This window comes from Anopheles aquasalis, chromosome 3 (assembly GCF_943734665.1).
Source record: "Anopheles aquasalis chromosome 3, idAnoAquaMG_Q_19, whole genome shotgun sequence".
In the NCBI taxonomy this organism is placed as follows: Eukaryota; Metazoa; Arthropoda; class Insecta; order Diptera; family Culicidae; genus Anopheles; species Anopheles aquasalis.
This window is the reverse complement of record NC_064878.1, coordinates 23,550,268-23,570,826: the sequence shown is the minus strand read 5'-3', so window position 1 is coordinate 23,570,826 and position 20,559 is coordinate 23,550,268. Positions and strand designations below refer to the sequence as shown.

The 20,559-nt window shown below is 49.9% G+C and overlaps 1 protein-coding gene across 2 annotated transcripts in view; it reads right to left on the bottom strand.

Annotated features, from left to right (window-relative positions):
* The window catches only part of LOC126574817 (uncharacterized), a 47,170-nt gene extending 41,502 nt beyond the window's left edge, over positions 1-5,668 (bottom strand). For both annotated transcript variants that reach the window (XM_050235201.1, XM_050235202.1), the window contains exon 1: positions 5,286-5,668. The gene's annotated coding sequence lies outside the window, so the exon portion shown is untranslated. The remainder of the gene's footprint in view (positions 1-5,285) is intronic.
* Between the last annotated feature and the right edge of the window lie 14,891 nt (positions 5,669-20,559).

Below are 20,559 nucleotides of genomic sequence, written 5' to 3'. Positions count from 1 at the left end.
ACGCCACGATCACCATCGATGATGATGATGATGATGATGACGATGAAGTGAACCCATCCCCACTTCTCCAATTGCTTGGTGTTCCGCGAGCTGCACATCGATCCCAGGCGCGTGATCGAGTGGAAACAACTTACATCGTCCGCTCGAGACTCGAGTTCCACAAGAAGACCCACAAAGTCGAAGAAGTAGAAGGAGAAGAGGTCCAAAGCGTAGCTTCAAGTACGAAATACTGTCCGATCGGCTGGAGAACACATCTAGGGGGGCGCGCTTTCGCCTTTTGCCAGATCGCGTCATCGCGGCCCGGGTTCGTTCGAGGTGTGCGCTCCAGCAGCCCGATCTTCTTTTTCCCTCTCTATTTTCTGCATCTTCGCTCGATCGGTCTCGAACTGTGGCTGGAATGCCAGCTTTGGTCCCGCGGGTCCATCATCGGTGTTCCACACCGCCGTCTTGCGTTCCGGTAACGACCACCGCCCGTCCTCTGCTCATGAAGCGAAGGTCTCTTTGTGGATCGGCGTGTCGGGTCGGTTCGAGGTTTCCATCCCAGCCAGCCAGCCAGCCAGCCAGCCAACCATCACTCCAATCCAAGCAACCTCCGCTCCATCTTTTGGACCTTCTTTTCTGCCTGTCAGTTTGTTCGATCCAGCAGGAGTCCAACGTTGCAAGGGACAGAAGAGAGCAACGTTGCCGTTGTTGGTTCGCCGCAACCGTAGCATCATGCTCTTGGTGTGATGACGAAGAAACCTGAAATTTCCACCAACACACCAAATCATGCTGCTACGGTGGTGTTGGTGAGCAAGCTCTCTCGCTCTCTCGCTTTATATCCGAGAGATGATGCTGGGATGGTTGCTTGGACTTGGTTGTTGGAGGTTGTTGAACGAATCTTGTGAATCTCTGCAGCATGCCCAGTAGAGAGAAGGAGAATATTTCATCCTCTCTCTCTCTCTCTCTCTCTCTCTCTCTCTCTCTCTCTCTCTCTCTCTCTCTCTCTCTCTCTCTCTCTCTCTCTCTTTCTTTCTTTTGCTCTTTTCTACTTTGGGTTCATCTCTCGACGGCCGGGAACGAGATTTGCTACAAAACTCCTCCGGTGGCTGAAGAGGACAAGCAAGTTTCCGAAGAGGAACACACCACACCGAGATCCCCAGCATCCCAAGCACCTCTCACCTCTCTTTCTCTCTCGCGCTCACGCTCACACCATCGTGCTCCATCTCGCTCGTGCCTCTTTGTTGGCTCAGCTGGGTCAAGACTGGCCACAATCTTTGGCATTCCTGCTTTGCTCGCTTATCCTTTGGCGACGAGGAGACGACCCCATCGCGTGTGGGGACTTCGCTTAGCTAAACAAGCGAGAGCTCCGTTGCTCCCTCTCTCTCTCTCTCTCTCTCTCTCTCTCTCTCTCTCTCTCTCTCTCTCTCTCTCTCTCTCTTTCTCCACCTTCAGCAGCAAGATTTATGCTCCACCGAAAGGTGCTCCAGGAGCCAGGGAGATGCTAGTGGTTTCCAAGAAGAACATGTTCAATACCGAGACAGACAGAGCAACACAGGCGTCTTGTCTCTTGGCAACCCCGCACACACATACTTGGTTTTTAAGGTGGATAAATCCATTTCACCTTTCTGATGCTGGTGCTGCTGCTGCTGCTGCTGCTGCTACACAACACACACCCATACACACCTGCGCAGCATTCCCGTTCTACTTCGAGTGCGAGTTCACCTTTATATCCCTGGCACCGAGCAATACCAAGAGCAAGAGACCAAGAGACCAAGAGGAGAAGGTGTTTTGAACTCTTCACATATAGAGACGCGCTAGATGAGAGATTCCTTGCTCGCTGGCTTTCTGCTGTTTGCGAGTTTCAAGCTCGCACTTCTTCGTTGGCGTTTTTCGCACTTGACCCACAAGAAGCCTCTGCGCATCCCCCCCCCCCCCCCAGGAGAAGGCTCTAGGGGGTGGGGGGGTGCGGTGGGTTTATATTATGCTCGCTCACCTAATGTTGACTCTGTATCTATTTCCTCTATTTTCATTATGTGTGCACCGCCTTCACCATCGCACACCCTCCTATGCTACCCCGGAACGCTCTTGGACGCTGATCCTCGCTCGTGTATATTTTGATTTCTTTTTGATCGTTTTCCCTCTCTCTCTTTCCGCTCGGAAAGGTGTTGTTGGCGTGCTTTGATGTTTCTTCCCCACACAAAGTGATGTTTGAAATACGCGACGCCACGGCTTACGGTCAATATTATGCTCCTTGGTTTTTGCCATTCTTTCATGGACTTCTTTGATGTTTGTTGTCAGAAGGGGAGAGGGGGCCTAGACATCGATCTAGAGACTAGCAGCAAAATAAGACGATTCTCTTCAGACTCTTCTACAATATTTTGAGCAACTGTACGACAGTGGCTCTTGCTTTCCGATTGAGCACAGCAAACGATGCATTCCTGGCATGCATTCTGCGACCTCATATGCCCGTCTCCTCTTGTACGTGGATTCAAGACAATCGGAAACACACACAACGTTGAGTTAGGAAAGGTGCCGTTATAGTACTACGAGGGGCAAACACAACACAAAGAGGGGCCTGACTTAGATGAGGCCCAAAGTGAAAGGTGCTGGACCGTCGGTGGCAGCGCAGTGAGAAGGTCTTTCGAACCATTTTCTTCCAACTAAACCTAAGCAGGCCTAACGCTCAGCCTAGACTCTACACCACCAAGAGCTCAAACCGCCGCCTGCTACGTCGATTGAATTGAGAAAGTTGGGGAATGCATTGCGCACTGGGCGTCGGGCGTACCCGGAGGGTCTCATTGGGAAGCCACGGAGAGCAGCATTGCCTTTTACTCTGTTGCCACTGCTGCTGCCCTAGTACCTTTCCAATTCCCTTGCAGCATAGAAGAGTAGCGGCAGCATAAATATGTACTTTGTATCTAATTGACAGACACCGAAAGCATCGAAAGCACCGAAAGTTTCACATTTCATCTCGCGCTGCGATTACGTGGTGGCTGGCCACATGCACGCACTGGACCGGTTCACGCTGAATAATGGATTTACGACCGAGAGTTTGTCACTGGGACCTCTGGTGCTCCACGATGGTTGTTTTTTTATTTTTTGGAGCACACATCACACGCGGCTTTTATTGCGTGTTGCGATGACGGTATGGACGATTCGTCACGCACGAGAGGTTGGAGAGGGGAGCCGAAAACCCTCTTCACACATTTCGATCTAATTCTCGCGCTAAACGATGCGCTAACTGGTTGATCGTGCCTTTTCGGAGAGCATAGAGGCGAGAAGTTTGCTGCATAATTGGAACATTCAACAACATTGCAGCATCCATTGAAGTCACCGCAGTCTAGATGTGTTGTAAACATAGCAACGGAGTTGCAGTCCTGTGTACGATGTTCCTTTAAAGTGTATTAGGTCACAATACAGATCCCGATTCAGATCCAGAGACAAACGAGTTGCGCTCTTCTGCCAGGCGTTTGGGGCTCCGGAATCCATCCATCCATCCTTAACTCTAACAATGTATCCTCTACAAACACACAAACATACACACAGAGGCAGACATTTACCTTTCCCGATTGTTTGAGCCCCTACAATCAATCTTTTCCCCAATTTTCATTCATCCGCGCTCCATCCGCTGCTCACCGCGGGGGTGGGAGGGAAAGGGCCAAAAAGAAACATAAAAAAACGTTTCCAACCCAGAGAGAGCAAACGCAAAGTTGGACGTGGGGGAAAAAAACGAGCGGAGGGACCGGAGGGCCCTAGCTAAACAAAATGGCCATCTTTGAATCAGAATCTGGCTCTCGCTCTCGCACCCGCAGTGCGCTCGCTCGCTCGGGTTCATCGATCACACAGCGGCCTGGGGCCGCTCTCGGTATCCTTCTCTCACGCATGCACGCACACCTTGCGCTTTCTCTCTCCCGATAGCACTTTTTCGCACTCTCACCCTCTCGCGGTTGACGAAAATTCGCTCTCACCTTTATGCACGCAAAGAGAGCGTTTCGAAGCGAGAGAAGAGAAACGAGCGAACGCATCCGGATGAACTCCTCCGCTCTCTCTCTCGAGCAGGGCGTCGGGCATCGAGTGAACGCTCCACTTGAAAAAAGGGAATTTTTCTGACGAATATAGAATTATGCAGAGAAAATAATGTCTACGGGAACGCTTAAAAAACAGTTTGTACTGGGGGGAAATGGGAAAATGGATTCCCGGTGAAGCGAGACCCAAAGAATACGCAGCAAATCAGGAGGTTCATCCATTTGAAGGAGATGGCATTTTCCCGTTTTTTCCTGTTGTTTTGTTGATGCTATTTTGAACCTAGAACGCTTGGATTGCTTTTGACATTTGAAACTAACCATTTTTTTCCTCTGCACGAGATGTCTGCAGCATCGCTCCGTCTCGTTCGCTCGCGTTGATGTTTGGTGTGATGGAGCAGGACCAGAAGAGACAGGAATGTGCATTGCAGGATTGGTAATCATCAGCTCAGCCAACTTTGATGCGTCGTTTGAGGTCTCGTCCTCTGTTCCTTCGGGTTTTTTCACGTTCGGTTGTTGTGTGGTTGGCCAGCAATTGCGAGCTCCAACGGGTTGACCAACGGAACACAACGGGCTCACACAACACGGTCACGCACTCGATCGGTTTGCTCGTTGATTTTCGTGCCTTTTTCTTTGCTCACGGTTTCCGGTATTCCGTTTCACACACCTTCCGCTGTGTGCTTTCATCACTTTCCGGCCTTTATTTTTGACTTCGATCTTCACATTCAGCACCGTCGCTGCCAAAACACACAAATGCTTCTCTCCGCACTGCACATCGACGAACCATTTGATAACCCGTGCGGACAAGATTAGACCTGCCTTGATGGCCTACAACGGATGCGACCCCCAATAAAGCGAACGCGATTGCTGCTGCCTCCAGCACACCACCAGCAGCAGCAGGCAGTAGGCCTTGGCAGGTTCAAGCCGCCTCAGCATCGTGTGCTTCGATAGCTGCTTAATCCGAGCATAAACTGGCCACGCACATACCACACGGCACACATACACCACAAGCAACTGCTCACACACAACAGCAGATAAACATACACACCTGAACCGTAATGCATAAAACAACGCCTCAACGGAGAAGAGACGAGAGAACCCGCTACCCCAACACACAACATAGCCTCCGGCGTAGAATGGCAGTTTATGCTCCTTGAACACACTCGGGGGCGGGGGGAAGCATAAACACACGTACAACACCCACGGCACACTTCTGAAAACACCCCAAAAAAAAAACACCACTTCCCAGCATCACATCCCGCAGCAAAAAAATATACCCACCACACACTGTGAACTCTGGCAGCCGAACAACAGCCAAAGCTTGCTTCGTTTTCTCCAGCACAGAACAGGAAACTGGTTGTCGCCGTCGCCGCTTGCTTTTCTTTCGGTTTTCACTCTGCGTCTTCTTCTTTTCCTTTTGAAGCTGCGCCTCACCACACGGGCTGCATCCTTCGGAACGGCGGAGGCGCCCCACTCAGGACACCCCAAAGGAATACTAACGCACTACTAACACGGACACACACGCATGCATGCACGCACGCACGCACGAACGGTTTGATGATGGCGTGATGGGAGAGGGAAAGGGCAGAAAAGGGGTACAACGCAAACGGGTGGTGCAGCACAGTGAATCCGTCGGGCAATCCGTCGTCCGTCTCGACCGTGTGGCGTAGTGACAGCACGGACCGGCGATGAGAAACTGGCCGCCCGAGCGCCAAGATGGCCGTCCCGTGCCCACCCGTGTGCTGGTAACCATTTTCTCAGCCAGAGAGAATGAACTCGCGAGAACGACGGAGAGAGAGAGAGAGCGACAAGGATCCAAGCGAATGAACACACGCGCGCACCCCCGCGTACGCACGCACACCATCCAACCCCGTACACAACACAGCACACATACACGCGTGCAACCTCGAAAGACGCATCGAAATCCAACGCATTTTTGTGGACCGCACGCGGAACGATCAAAGCAACCACGACGGATGACGACAAGGGGCTGGAAGGGGCCTGGAAGGGGGGGAGCAGCGGTCCGTGACTGAGTCACGAGACGATCTACGGCCATCGAGCGAATCGAGCCGAAAAATGCGGGTCCACCGGTCAGCAGGCTGGCCGTGGGGGACCCCTAGTGGCCCCGAACCCTTCCACCCCTACCGCTCCGCCCCTGGAAAGCATAGAACATTAAGAGCAGGAAGAATGGAGGCCACCGAAAACAAGGTGTTGTCCCGGGAGTCGAGTACCAGACACGCGAAAAGTGAGAAGTACCGAGAGCCTCCTGCTGATCTCGCGGGGGGATTTCCGAGGCACACCCCTAGCGGTCACCCCTGCACCCTGGGACATCTGCTGGTGCTGCTCAAATGGCTGCCAAGTCCAGGGGGTGGTGGTGGTGAATTATGTTTACACGGACCTCGTTCCCTTCCGCGACCAAACAAAAAAACCAACCGAGAGACCTGCCCCGAACGCGCCTTTGCTCTGTTGGTAGTTGAACTCGGAGTTTTCACCTTTCTACCCTGCCACCCCCCGTCCCGCCGTGTGTCCCGCCCGGACGCAAATTAGATCTAACCTTTTTTTCGGGGGGTGGTTCGCTGGTGCGTGGATTTGTATGCGGAAGGTGCGCACGAAACGCGGGGTAATTAATTTGTCATAAGAGACGCCGACCCCGAGCGCGGGGGGGGGAACTGGAACTGGGTTCTCGCCCCTTTCCTCTACTCCAACCGGGTTTATGATTATTTTATTCCTGACGTGGATTTTTAATGCACTCTCTTGTCGACCGCCGTTCATCCATCCGTCGGTTGGTCCGCTTGTGTCCGGAACCGAGTGCCGGAAAGAGCAAGTGTTGAAAGTAAGGCCACGGCATGGGGCCAGTTACCTTCCACCAACAACGCCGCGATACCATTTCTCCTCATTATTCGCCCTTTTTTTCGAACCGACAAAGCCCTGAGGGCTGCCTGTGTTCCGTGGCACCGTCGAGAACTCGGATCGTCGAGTGAGGCGGAAATGGTACGCGAGTGAGCAACCAAGAGGGCAAGAGATAGTGGAAGTGGAGGTTAAACAACGAAAACGGAAAGCAGGACGAAGAAAATCTTTAAACCGAGGACCACCCAAGGACGATCCGCCATTCACGCAGCTCCCGGCGAGGGCATTCCGGCATTTTTCGGGAAGATCTGGCGCCCAAAAGTTTGTTCAATGGCACCCACTTCGGCAGAAAGGGGTGGAGAAGTAAGGGAAGCTTTTCCACCCCCTTGCACTGCAGACCATCATTCCTCTGCAGAACTGTAGACACGCAAAAAAGTCGTGAAGCAGCAGCAGCAGCAGAAGCAGCAAAAGTACCAGATGTAATGGAAAATTGTCTAACAGCTGGTGGTGGTGGTGGTGGTGGAAATTTGTGGGACTTTTGCTTCAACGGTCGCGCGGCGAATGATGCTTTCCCTCTTCTCCGGCGGGTGGGCCGCAAAAAGTTGTAACGCAAACGGATGGGTAATTTGGACTGGCGTACTCTGGCCACCGAGTGGCTACCAACCCAGTAGCGCACCAGCACCACCACGATGATGCCTCGCGTTGACGTCGAAGTGGCTTTTTACAGGCCGTTTCCCTCCCTCGGTGGTCTCTACTCGCTCTCTTCTACCATGCCTCGCTGCCGTGTCAAAGTCGTGTCGCGTTTAAAGCAAACAATAGCATCGACAAGCTTCTGCTTCGATTTTCCCCATTCCCCAACCGAGGGCGCTTTTTGGGTTGGTTTTCTTTTTTGTTTGCGGGGGTTTTCCCTCCGCGATGTGCAAGAGAGTTTCTTCGGCTTGGTATTCGGGGAGGGACATTGTTGCTAAATTCATAAATTCGAGCCAATTTTTGAATAGAAAAGCTGGCCTGTTGGTCCATCCGATGGGGTATCTCATTGACAATTAGATACCACCATTACCGCTGTACGCTGACAAGAAGTCTAACAGCGGAATTAGCATAGCTGCTTTTGAGGGAAGAGATGGTTACGAAGGGTAATTACTGTATTTTAGTCTGCAAAATGCATTTATGAAAAGCAAATAAACGGATTTTTTATCGGATGGCTTGAACATTCCTAACGGTTTCTTTATTCATCGAAGCAGTCATGAAACTCCTGACACTTCGAGGAGCAGTTATCATAGGCTGTCGTGATCTCTAACCTACTGTGATGGCTATAGGAAAATGAATTTCTTTCTTCTTTCTTGTTCTTTTGGGCCAAATATTCTTAAATCACATTCCCATTTTAGGATCCCGTTACAGGTTCGAATTAGATTACTAAAACAACGTAGTAGTAGTTCAATTCAACGAGGAATGAGCATTTAGATGGAGAATTATTCAAAACTATACTAGAGTTTCATAAAATATAATTCACCTACCACATTTACAGCAATTTCAGCATAACTTGGTGGTGGTTTTGACATTTCAGTATGGCGTCGAAACATTTCAAATGGTTCCTCATCGACATCTAACTAAAGAAGGGACTAATCGGCTAGTTTGGTAACATTGTATTTCACCGAAACCCTTACCAACATTTAATAGGAAAACCCGCTTCATTGATACCCCCATGAACTAAACGAGGCTTCAATGAGCAGACAAACAGCGCTCATATTTCCACCATTTCCAAAAAATCCTTAACCATGACGGCGCCAAGCTGCAGGCAGATGCATCTTGCTCTTGCGTGCGAGCAAAATGCGCGTAAGCTTTTTCGGATAGTTTTCGTAGAGGGAAAACTCATGAAATACAACAAATTTATGACTTCGTTCCATTAGCGTGGCTCCGTGGCAGTCATGTTTGCAGCTGCAGCTCACCAACTCCCGTCGTCGTCGTCGTCGTCGTCGTCGTCGTTTTGTGTGCCCACAAAGTAAACAAACCGATGATGGACCGAGCGATGGAGCCGGAGCAAACGTTTCCTAGCGGTTGATCTAGATGATTCAGAAAGCGGAGAGTACATAATTCAATTTTGTTTCTTCTTTTGGATGCCACAAAACAAAAAAAAACCTTCTTTTACCGCGCAGCTTCATAACGGAGTTCATTGCCGGGAATCATCATTAGAAATCGTTCGAAGTATTGTTTAATCTGGGGCGGATTAGATATTGAATATTTGATCTTCTTTTGGTAAGGAAATTCTCATAAGCCCAGCAAGAGGTTTTAGTTTGCTTCTTAGCTTAGATTGTTATGTAATTTAGAAAGAAGAAAAACTGTCAAGAATAGGCTTTTTATGCCATTTTGAACATGGTTTAAGGGTGGACTTCGGTATTTAATTTTTATTTGTGACACATGTTTTTAACAATTTTACCTGAAAGCTGATCCTTTCAAGAGTATTGTGTAAAAGTTTTGGATCAATCGAGGAAAAACTGACAAAGATACAGATTTTTGAAAATCCGCGTTTCATACAAGGCTCCATGCAGCCCGCTACTTTGAAGAGCGTTTCCCTAAACCAACGTTTTCAAAGTCGGTGCCCATCGTACCGTAAAAACTACTTGGCCTATCGTTTTGAAATTTATAACACATAATCTGCACACTTTTTGCCAGGTAACCCCGTCGAGAGATCATTAAAATTGTTCATACTTTTTTTAAAACAATTCTGTAAAGCTCGTTTTCTTTGGCAGAATCGCAAATGGCATCACTTTTTCAACTTCAAAAATCTGCCAAAAATCGAAAAATTAGAATATCAACAAAAACTCTCCGAGGCTACCTAGATAAACTTATAACCTTTCTAACGAATATCGATTTGTATGTTTCAGATGATCGGTCATGTCACTACAATGGACACCGTAAAAAGTAACTTTTCGTCGACACGCCTACCAAAATTTGGTGCCATGGAATAGTTTTAACATGAATGTTGCTCAAAACTATATCAAATGTTCTTCAAAAGTTGTAGAATAATATGCCATTTATTTGCATAAATAAAGGTGAATGGTTACGTCACAAAAAATCGTCAAAAACGGTCCTTTTTTTGGCCCGAAAATACCTTAATAAAATCCAAATATCACTCGATGCCTAGAAACTGAAATTAATTCAACTTATTCCCCAAAAACGACTAGCACTCCACCAGAAACACGTTCCGTCTTAACTTAACCAAACGCTGTTACCCAACATTTAGAACTTGGTACTTTAAACGAATTTTAAACCGTATAACCGAAAAACTTTACGCTGGCGCATAAAATATTCAAACCAAACTTGACCGGCAACTTACGGTCCCAGCCACGAAGTAAATCATGCCTCCCATACTAATCGCACCGACCGACCGCCAGGGCGCACGAGGACACGGAGCCAGCGGAGCGAACCCCAAAAAAAATCCCCCTCCCACCCTCCGCCAAAGAAAAGCCATTCCACTGCGTCCAAGATTTGATGAAACAAAATTAATTCCACCGATGCCGATGACCGCGCTCGCACAGCGAACTTTTTGCCAACCATCCGGGGCCCTGGCCGCGCGATTGCCGGTTTTTATCGACCTCGCTCTGCTTCCTTTCCTGCTAAACTTGCTCGCTGGCTCGCTGTTCTGTGCTGCGCGAATCTTAAAGTAATCAAAACTCGCTTGCTAAAGGAAGAACCACCGGGGGGGAGGTGGGATCCCGGGCGAGAAGATGATAAAGTGTCCCCGTGCCAGCCGATGACACGTTCGCGCCGAGCACCTCGTGCACCGTTCTTCATCTGCATCGGCATCGATGCCGTCGCCAGGGCGACGACGCGGCCGGGATTTGGAGCAACGAAGCATTTTGCCCATCGGTTGCCTAGATCGACTAAAAATGTTGGCACAATTGTTATGAAAAGTAATCATAATCGTGACGCATCATCGCTACATATAGCGGACGGTAATGGTATGGTCCTAGGTCCTTGGTGTGCAACCAAACACACCACCACCACCAGCAACTCCAAGTTCTCCGTTTGGCCTGATGGATGAGATTCCACTATCCGGTTTTTATGGATCGTTTGGAATCGACGTGGGGTACGACGACGACGACGCGTGATGGATATTTTATGATCCGTCCCTCTCATCAACGCCGCGTGCGCACCCGCGCGTGAGACCACCATTTATGTGGTGGCCACGCTGTTTTATGGAGGTGAATCCCTTCGGCCATTACGCGTTTTTTCTCCCCTCTCTCTCTCTCTCTCTCTCTCTCTCTCTCTCTCTCTCTATATTCCTTTCGAGGTGAGATTGCTTGATTCAAGTATTAGACAGGGAGGGAAAGAAAGGGAGAAACGCTCGATTGAAGGACCTTAACTGAAGCACCTTTAAAGGCGAATCGTCTCGACATTTATTGCCCGTTTTAATGGGAACAAGAAGCTCTCGGGCATCAACTCGGGCTTTGCACTCAGAGGGATGCACTTTTTGGTCCCAAAGGCGCCTCAACCCCGTCTCAGAAGCTCACCACAGCATCAGCAGACATCGTACATCGTATTAACAGTTCACGCGGCCCTCGAATCCACCAAACAAAACTCCACCGAACTCCGAGCAAGAAATGGTGCCATGTGTGCAGTACCAAGATCCTCGGACGGCGTGGCATATCGTCATCACTTCCTGTAGGAGAACAGCGGAAAAGCAAACAATAACAATACCATCCGTCATGATCTGCGTTCCGGGATGGGAATGCAGGCAAACCCCGGGACATAGGATACGTTTCCAGTTTGTAGGCTGGCTAATTCTATTAAAACTAATAACCGAAGAGTACCGCGCAGAGTGAGCAGCAGCATCCTGCAACAACAACCGAATACGGAATGCGTAACAAAAAAAAAACAAAGCAAACCATGTCCAATTTGTATCCTTTTTCTAGGGTCGTCACTAGCCAGGAAGTTGTTGGGTGATGCAGCAGAAAGTGGTTAACCCCTGGAGAGAAGGAGAAAGAGAGAGAGAGAGAGAGAGTGAGAGGTCGAGATTCCAAGGATACGATTGATGAGTGCAGTACGCGAAATGTGAACTGCCGGTCGGTCTCGGCAGCATCTCCCTCATCGATCGATCGTAGATTAGCTTCCGCAGAACCCCGCAGAGGTCCCGTGATTTCGAGGAGTTTTCCATCGGTTCGGTCGGTCAACCCGATTCTCCGATTACGGTTCCGTGGCTCGTCGGCCATGAAACCATAACGAAACCCCGGGGCACAGAAGAGGCAACGCAATTGAGGTACCCCATCCGGTGATGCCTCAGTTGTGATGAGCGCGCGCACGCTCGCTCTCGGTGGTATCGAATTATCATCGCTCGCGAACGGAACTAGGGCCTGACTGGTCTAGAGGGTTGGAAGGAGGGTTGCAGCTTCCTATGGCGACGGGGTGCCGATTATCCCCTGGGCTACCGTGGGCCTAAGGGTAGCCGCACGCGGATCACAAAACTATCCAAAACTTATGCGACGACCATCATCCCTGCGCTGAGTGCTGCCCGATACGATGTCAAATGTACAGAGGGGTGCCCGAGGGTTGTTTGTTCGGACGGAGACCTGGCGTCGCTACTGGCCACACAACCGTACGCACGAGTGCTGCCCAACTCTGTCACTTCTGCGCCATTGTTGCTGCTGCTGCTGCTGCTACGTCCGCTCTCTGCATCATGCGTGTAATTGAGCTGGCCCTATAATTCAATCCCGCGTCCACCACCGAATTGTCCGCCACAGTCCACCGGCGACCCAGCAGCAGTAGCTCGCGCGCTCTCTGTGAGTCAGACTTTCGGGGAAAAAAGTTGTCTCTCAAAGTCCGGGGGGAGAAAAGTTTGATTACTTTTATGACGTGCTTATCATGGCCAACGTCGACATCATCATCACCATCACCATCATTCTCGTCGTCATCATCAGCGACATTTTCGTCGGCAGCGTCGTCTACGTCGTCGTCATCTACACAAAACAGCCAAATGTCATTAAATTCATTAGATCGGTTTCGGTTTCGTCGCTCGCTCTCTCTCTCTCTCTCTCTCTCTCTCTGCTGCGCTGCTCACTGCGTGGTATTAATGCTAGAAGCTAAGGTTCCGTGACGGTGAACCGGGCGCTGGTGCTGAATTCCCGGGCGCAATGGGCCATTGTGGTCCGTACACCCAGACCCTATCGCTACCATGGTGCGCCTTCATTAGAATATGAAATGGAACATATGATATTTTGATCGGCACTTCCTGATACATAATGTGACACACGTTGATTTCACCAGGCACCACCGACAGGCACAGACCCAGGGCGATGTTGCTTCATTAGATGCAGACTACCGGGTGAGCTAACGGGAAAATTCCAATGATCCGAGCACGCCCTCCAGGGTATCGCCGACTGATGATGATGCTGATGATGAAGATGAGGATACGACATACCCATATTTCCTGGATTTCCTCGAATCCAGGGTTTCAATCAAGCGAATGCCTGCCAGCTGTGTTGGAAAAACGATGAAAAGCTCACTTCCAAATCTAGCGGCCACATCGCGATGTGACTCCAAGGTGTACCAAGATATCCTCACCCGGCTGTAGGATTAGACCAGTATCGACTCAACGCCCTGTGGTGTAAGTAGCGCCCAGTGGCCTGATGAAATATTAATGCCCGCAATTAAGTGCATTTTCCACGCGAATGATCATCAACAAAACCGTCCCGTGGAATGAGCCCCACGTAATGAGAAGGATCCAGTTTGGTAAGAACTGGCAACCTGTGAAGGTGAAGTGCCTCGACGTTACCGACGTCACCGGCCACGGCCACTTAATCTACAATCGCTAGTGGGTTGGCGGTTAGGGGTATTAAGTATTAAAAAGCTTTCCGAGAATCGTTATCAAATTGCTACCACCGTACCACCGGACCGGACCAGAACTTGGTGGCGTCTCACCTAACTTCAGATCCTCGCTAAGTCACCGTAGCACGTCGAAGCACATCTTACTGTCGGTCGTTATGCTGGGTGCCGGTGAAAATGGACCCATTTTCACAGGGCATGGGAATCGGAATCGGATCAATGGTGGCAAATGCCCAGCGTCGTTGTCTCCGTCGTCGCTACGCTCTAATCCCCGGCAAGGCGCGACGACGACGGCGAGGAAACGTCGAGGAGTTTTCATCGTCCGGGCAGGATATCTCCCGGATTGCCCGCAGGCCCCGTCGTGCTCGTTTCGCAATCGAGGTGATAAACAAGTGGTTTTTGCACCGGGAGCACTTGTTTTGCTTCATTTGCAACGACTCGAGGGACGCAAAAAGGGAGGCGTTCTAGCGAAAAGCTGCCGAATTGACTTAGGAATTGGCAACTGCTGCTTGGTAGAGCCACTTGAACCACGGCCAAACACTTGCCGGCCCTCGGGGCATCAACGGTGCGCGCGCTCGCGCCATCGCGTGAGTACGCAAATGGAAGACCATTCCAGGTGCCATCGTTCCAGCTCTGGAGCGTGGAACTTTTGCTGGTGCTTCTATTTGCTCGCTCTGTGTGTCTCTCTGGCAGGATAACTTCCAGCGTTTCTTCAACATTTATTTTTTTTTTTGTTGAAAAAAGCCAAGGATCATCGCGAAAGACAAACAAGATGAGCCGGAGGAGATGAGAGAAGCTGCGGTGCTGGTGCTGGTGCTGGTCGACGCTTGGGGCGCCTCACGCGACATAACAAGGACGCGCGTTGATCCCTGAAACAGAAGTAACGAACAGAGAGATAGACAGAGAGAGAGAGAGGGAGTGAGTTTGCAGCGACGATAAGAAGGTAAATTTCAGACGCTTCTTTGCCTTTCCAGCCGGGTGTTTGAAATCCCTCCTTTTAGGAAAAAATGTAGATCCCAAAAAAGAAGGCCTTACTACGGTACTGCTGCTGGTGCTGGGAGAAGACGGCGAAGAAGCACAGGAGAAGCAGAAATAAGGAAGCGACGAACATTAGGCACCAGCAAAGCGAACGAACTGCCACCGCAGTTTAGCCGACAGACAGAGAGAGAGAGACAGAGAGACCTAAATAGCATAAAAAGATAAAAATGGCCCCGGGACGTAAGGAACAGCGATATAGGGAGACCACCACGGCCACGGCCACAGCCACAGAGAGCTAAACCACACGGAGAACCACATGGACGGATGGGTCCGTCTGGCAGGACTCAAGGCTGCGGCTGCGGCGTCTTCGTCTTCGTCTTCTGTCCAACGCGATCACCAAGGATGTGGTGGTCCGGTGAGGCCACGAGGACGGGGGCGACTCAAATACTTAAAACAAAATCGAGAACACGCGGACCGACCAGACGAAACAGCCTCGGGCTTTAGGCGGCGTACCGGTCCTCTGGATCCTTCTCGTTCGCTTCTATGTCCCGAAAGGCTCGAGGTGTTGTTGTTGCTCTTCCTCCAGCGGGCTCAAGAGCCAGAGAGGACCATCACCGTAAAGGCGAAGAAAATTTAAACTATTCCAGCCAGGGTCCCGGTCCCGGTCCCGGGTTGGGAGAACTTTGTTTTTCCATTCTTTCTTTTTGTTCGCTTTTGAACGTTGAAAACCATTTGGCTTTAGTTCTTTCAGCTCTTCCTCCTTCCAGGGAGCAAATGTGCAGAGTGCAAAAGGGAATGAGAAGGGAACAGTGGAAGGACAGGACAGGATCCCAATTTTCGGGAATACGAGGATGGAAACAAGTAAAAACGGCGTATCGCCTTCCCCGGTTCCCTGGTCTGGTCTGGTCCGTTTGTTGGTTGCGTTGGTTTTGCGCTTTTGTGTCGTTTGTCTTCTTCAAACTATGGAGATCCCAGATCCTGCTGGCCCTTGGCTGGGCTGGGAGCAGCGAAGATCCTGGAATCCGAGGACGGCAACGTGGCAACGAAGAATGCCACAAACGAAGGCCCGGCGGCGTTTCCGGGAATGCAAGAAGTTCACTCTGCGCTGGTTCCGTTTCGTCGTCGGTACTCGGGGTCAAAGCCGGGGACTCCGGTGTACATCTCGCCCGGAAGCAACGATAACGAAGACGAAGCGAAGATGAAGCGAAGACACAAGAGGTTTAAGGCTGTTGAGCAGCGATCCTAGCCTGGTTCTAGGATACGCTTCTCCTTCGACCGTTACCATGGCGTTGCCCCCCCGTAGTGATGCCAACTATTCGCTACGTTCCCGGCGATGTTCAGTGGTCGACATCAAATTGTTTTCTTAGGATAAATGTAGTTCGACGTAGTGTCTTCCCATGCCATGGCCATGGTCGGCCAAGCGGAAGATTGGTGGTCCCCTCGTAGGGAACATTCCCGGGGAGCGATTACCGGGAGGTGGAAAACACTTGCGCAGCAGGAAGTAACGGACGGAAATGGTCACAAAGTTTCGTGACGAAGGATACCGGACGGACGGACGGATGGACGGAAGGAACAACAACAACCGAGCCAAGGGTCGCAGCCCAAGCCAACCAGCCACACACAGAGGGACAGTTCACCTTCTAATTGGTGCGAATTCGACATTTAACAACGTGAAGAAGAAAAAAAAAAGGTGGAAGGTCAAGCGTGAAGTTCGGAAGTTCGGAAGTGAAAAGAGAACGGATCCGCGGACGAACGCTTTCCAACTTCACCTTCCACGAACCACCTTCCTTCCATATGTTTTGGGTCCCTTTTTTGCGGCGTCCCTGGATGCTTAAGTGCCACGAAATGTGTCACTTTAGGCGCAGCGCGACGCCGTGGTACCATCACCGTCATGTGGGATTTCGGTTCTCGGTCTGACGAAGGTTACCTTCCACTCCGTGGCACTCCGTGGCGGTGCGTTAATTAGAGGGAAGTCTTCGGCAAAGTCTTCAGACCGGGGCCCGGGGAGAGTCAGAAATCAATTCCATTTTTAACGCGGCGCTACGCTCTGGCGTTGTCGGAAGTTCGAAGGAAGCAATAAAGATTTTATTGGCCTCACTCACGGCGCCTCTTCACCTCCCTCGGTCCTTGCGGAGGAGTTGGCGTTGGCGTTGAGCATTGATCCATCGGAGGACGCACCGCCACCGATGCTCACTCGGCTGCTCGAGCGCGAGCACACGACTGGCAGTGGCAGCATATAATTTGATCTAAAGATGGTACTAATTATACTCCATTTCAATTATGTCTGTGCACACAAACCCATACACATGCGCACAGCAGAAGAGCTAGCAATTAAAGCGAGACATGGGCCTCCGCCATCACCTACCACGAGATGGTGATGCATTATGGCGAATCCGGTTCCGAATTTGGCTCCGGTTTTCCGGAAAGTTGAGTAGGAGGAACACGAGATGGTGCAGCGGGCCGGAATGGGGATTAAGCACGGCCAAGTGTTAGACCGTGACACCTGAGGAAGCTCTCTCTCTCTCTCTCTCTCTCGCTCTCGATCGGTGCGGTGTTTGGAGATGATTTGAATATTGGTCGGAAGGAAGTTTGTTCGTCGTTCGCTCGTCGTCGTCGTTGTCGTCGTCCCAGACGATGAGCGCTGTTCGGATTAAGTGTTTTTCGAAAACAAGCGGCGGAGAGGCTTCCGTGCACTCTGTATGGGATGCTGCTGCATGTAACGTTGGATGCTGGCTGGATGATCAGCGGCGGCTTATGTTGTTTCTCATTACTTAGGCCCCATTCTTGATGCGTTATGATACGCTGGTGATGGATTTGTAACGCAACTGTTCCCATTTTTTAAGAAGCTTATGCGTCACATCGAGAGCAGTGGCCAAAAGTTTGGATTCGAGGTTCGTGGAGGTAACTTGGAATTAAATTAAAAGGCGATTGAGGTACTTGATTTTTTGGGACATTTATGTTTTACACTTTTCCATAAATCTTGACCTTTTCAGCAGTGTTTTGTACTTTTTTTTGGATTTATCGAAGTGAATTTGACAAAGATATTTATTTTTAAAAACTGCTTTATACATGAATTCGTTGCTTTGAAGCAGTTTTCGCATAACTTTTGCTTTCAAATTCGGTACCCATCGTACCACGAAAACTGCTGGAACGAACCTTTATGAGATTTTGAACACTTTATCAGAGCACTACTTTCCAGGGTTTCCCGTCGAGTTTTCACAAAAAATGTTGTCATTTAAAAAAAATATGTAAAACTGGTTTTTTTTAGCAAAATCGTCCACATCTTTTCCAACTTCAAGCTGCTACCAAACATTGAAAAAATAGAAATTCATACAAAAATCGACGGGGTTACCTAGATAAACTTACAATCTATGAAAAGAAGATCGATTTGTATCGATTTGATATCGATCAAATAAACCATCACGCAGCTACGAAGGGCACTGTTTTTGGTTCGCTACAAAAGACTTGCACGGTTAAACGACGAACCCGGTTTTGATCATTGATCAATCCGTCACCATTACCATTGTGTCCAAATTTGGCATGACCAAATTTGATGCCATGGATGAAGTTTTTAATAATACTTCTTTAAAATACAACCAAATTTTCTTGGAAAATTGTAGTTTAATATGACATTCAGGTGAAAAAATAAATTGAATGGTTGCATCACAAAAAAAAACCTGTAATTAATAAACCGCCAGTATTAAATTGTAGCTTCATGTGATACTTCCGATACAGTACACAATGCTTTATGCTTACCTCTTAAAATGCCTATCCATGCGTTAGGCCAAAGAAAACCAGAGAACACGAACGCAGACCAGTGGAGATTTATCCATAACCGACCCCAGGATGGTATGAAAAATCTGTTCGCCGGCATTATGTTTCACAAAATACCATTTTCTAGCATGCAGCCATTGCCGATTCACCGGAAAGAAAGCATATGCATACCGATCTGGTCCTGGCTGTGCTGTGCTGCACTGTTCGATTCTTGGAAAATACCACCAGGTATTCATGCCAATATCGGCCATGCCGGTGTGCCGGTCAGTGATACTCTTTCTTGGAAACAATCCAACACATTCCTCTAATGGCCGTTCTGTATGGCGCATGGGGAGCACTCTGTTGAAGAGTATCCGTAGCACAACGGTGGACAATGTGGTGTCCGAATCCGTACACGCAAATGGGTAAAATGATATCGGAAATGGTCTCTAATCGAAAATTGTAAATGGACGACTCGTTGGTATTTATTGCGCAAAATGCTGGATAGTTGCTGCAAGCAGGAATCCTAAAGATGCTGGCCTGTAATTACAATTCGTTCGTTTTACTTCTCTTTAACAATTCAACATTAATTGAACAACACTTACACAAAAGCCTACCATTCAAAAGGTTAAGTGCCGATCAAGATTACCTCTGGCACAGTATTGAAACAATTGATAACCAAACAAGCGTTCCAGATCCGAGATCCCCGCCTCCGGTCCTCCATCGCTCGGTGACATCCACGCAATACAAAGCGCTTAGTCGCGTTTCTCGCTTAGCGAGTTCAGCTAACCGGAATAAAACCCATCAAAAGAGGGATTTCCACGGACCACCGAGACCGGTACCAGGACCGGACCTTACCTTTTGATGGCAATTGATGCGCCGACCTTGCCACCGATCGAAACAAAGATTCTCCGAAGACGTTCCGAAACAGGGATTACTGGCCCCTCCCCCCCGGGTGAGCCGAAAGGCTTTGTCCGAAGATCCCAGACCGGATCACAACAAGCAAGCAAGCAAGCAGACAGGCAAGCCAGAAGTCTGGGCCGCTTGAGGTGCAACAATTTGGGCCGGGCGGCAAATTATTTACAAATGGAGGTGAATTATCCGTCCCAAACGCCCTGGTCTTTGGAGTGAATCCATCCAAACCTGGGGGGGAGGGCAAGGAGGTAGTGGATGCTTATCGATAAGCTTACGGCCCCCCTTGTGTCTCCTGCGCCCTACCTATTGGCGTTCACCTTCACCGGGCGTACCGGGGTCCTATAACGATGAGCAGCGATCCTTATCACAAGGTTAGGCCCCCACGAATCGTTATCGTGAACGTGATACGCCCCCAGGGGGAGTTTGTTGGACGAAATTGTTCGACTAACTTGCCTCGCTTGCCCACATCCCATGCCCACGTACCGCGGTAATCAAAAGGTATCCTCTCCACCTCCATCAACACAGGAGGAAAGGATACGGTTTTCGCCGCTCGATCCGGCTCGATCCGGACCGGTGGATGCTACGCAACAATGCACCAGAGGATGGGCCCGGTGGACGAGAAACTATTATGACAAACATTTTCCCCACCAAAAACCATTTCCTTCACACGTACACGGTACGGGCACACATACGGGGGTGGAAAATAGTTCCGGAGCATCAGCAGAGGACGGTCGAGCCACGTGCAGAGCCCGCCTGCGAACCTGCCGCACAGCAAGTCCAACGTCATCGTTACATCACGGTCGGACGGTGTGTATTAAAGGTGGAGGCCACCCGTTTGCCCACCCGTTTGATGTTTCGGTTCCGTCCCGGGTTCGGTGCCGTACGCGTGTGTTGGAATGGCGTCGAGCATGGAACGAGACGATGGTTCCGGGGAGGTACCGGTAGTCGGTTAGTTTGGGGCAACGGAAGTCGGAAGTTTGCCAACATTATGCTCGTGGCATCGATACCATCGAACTATCTACAGACACACGCGCGCCGTGTGGAACATTTTTGGCAGATTACCAACCCCCTTCTCGCCCCTTGAAACACCAAAAACGCGCGATGGAAATTCCTTCCACTCCACTTTTGTCGATTTCCAAAAATATTTTCCAACGGAAAACACCTCATCCCCGGTCGCCCCCCACCCCCGGAAAAACACTGCTCTCGGTCGTCTGTTCCGTCTGGAAAAGTCTCGCCTCTATTC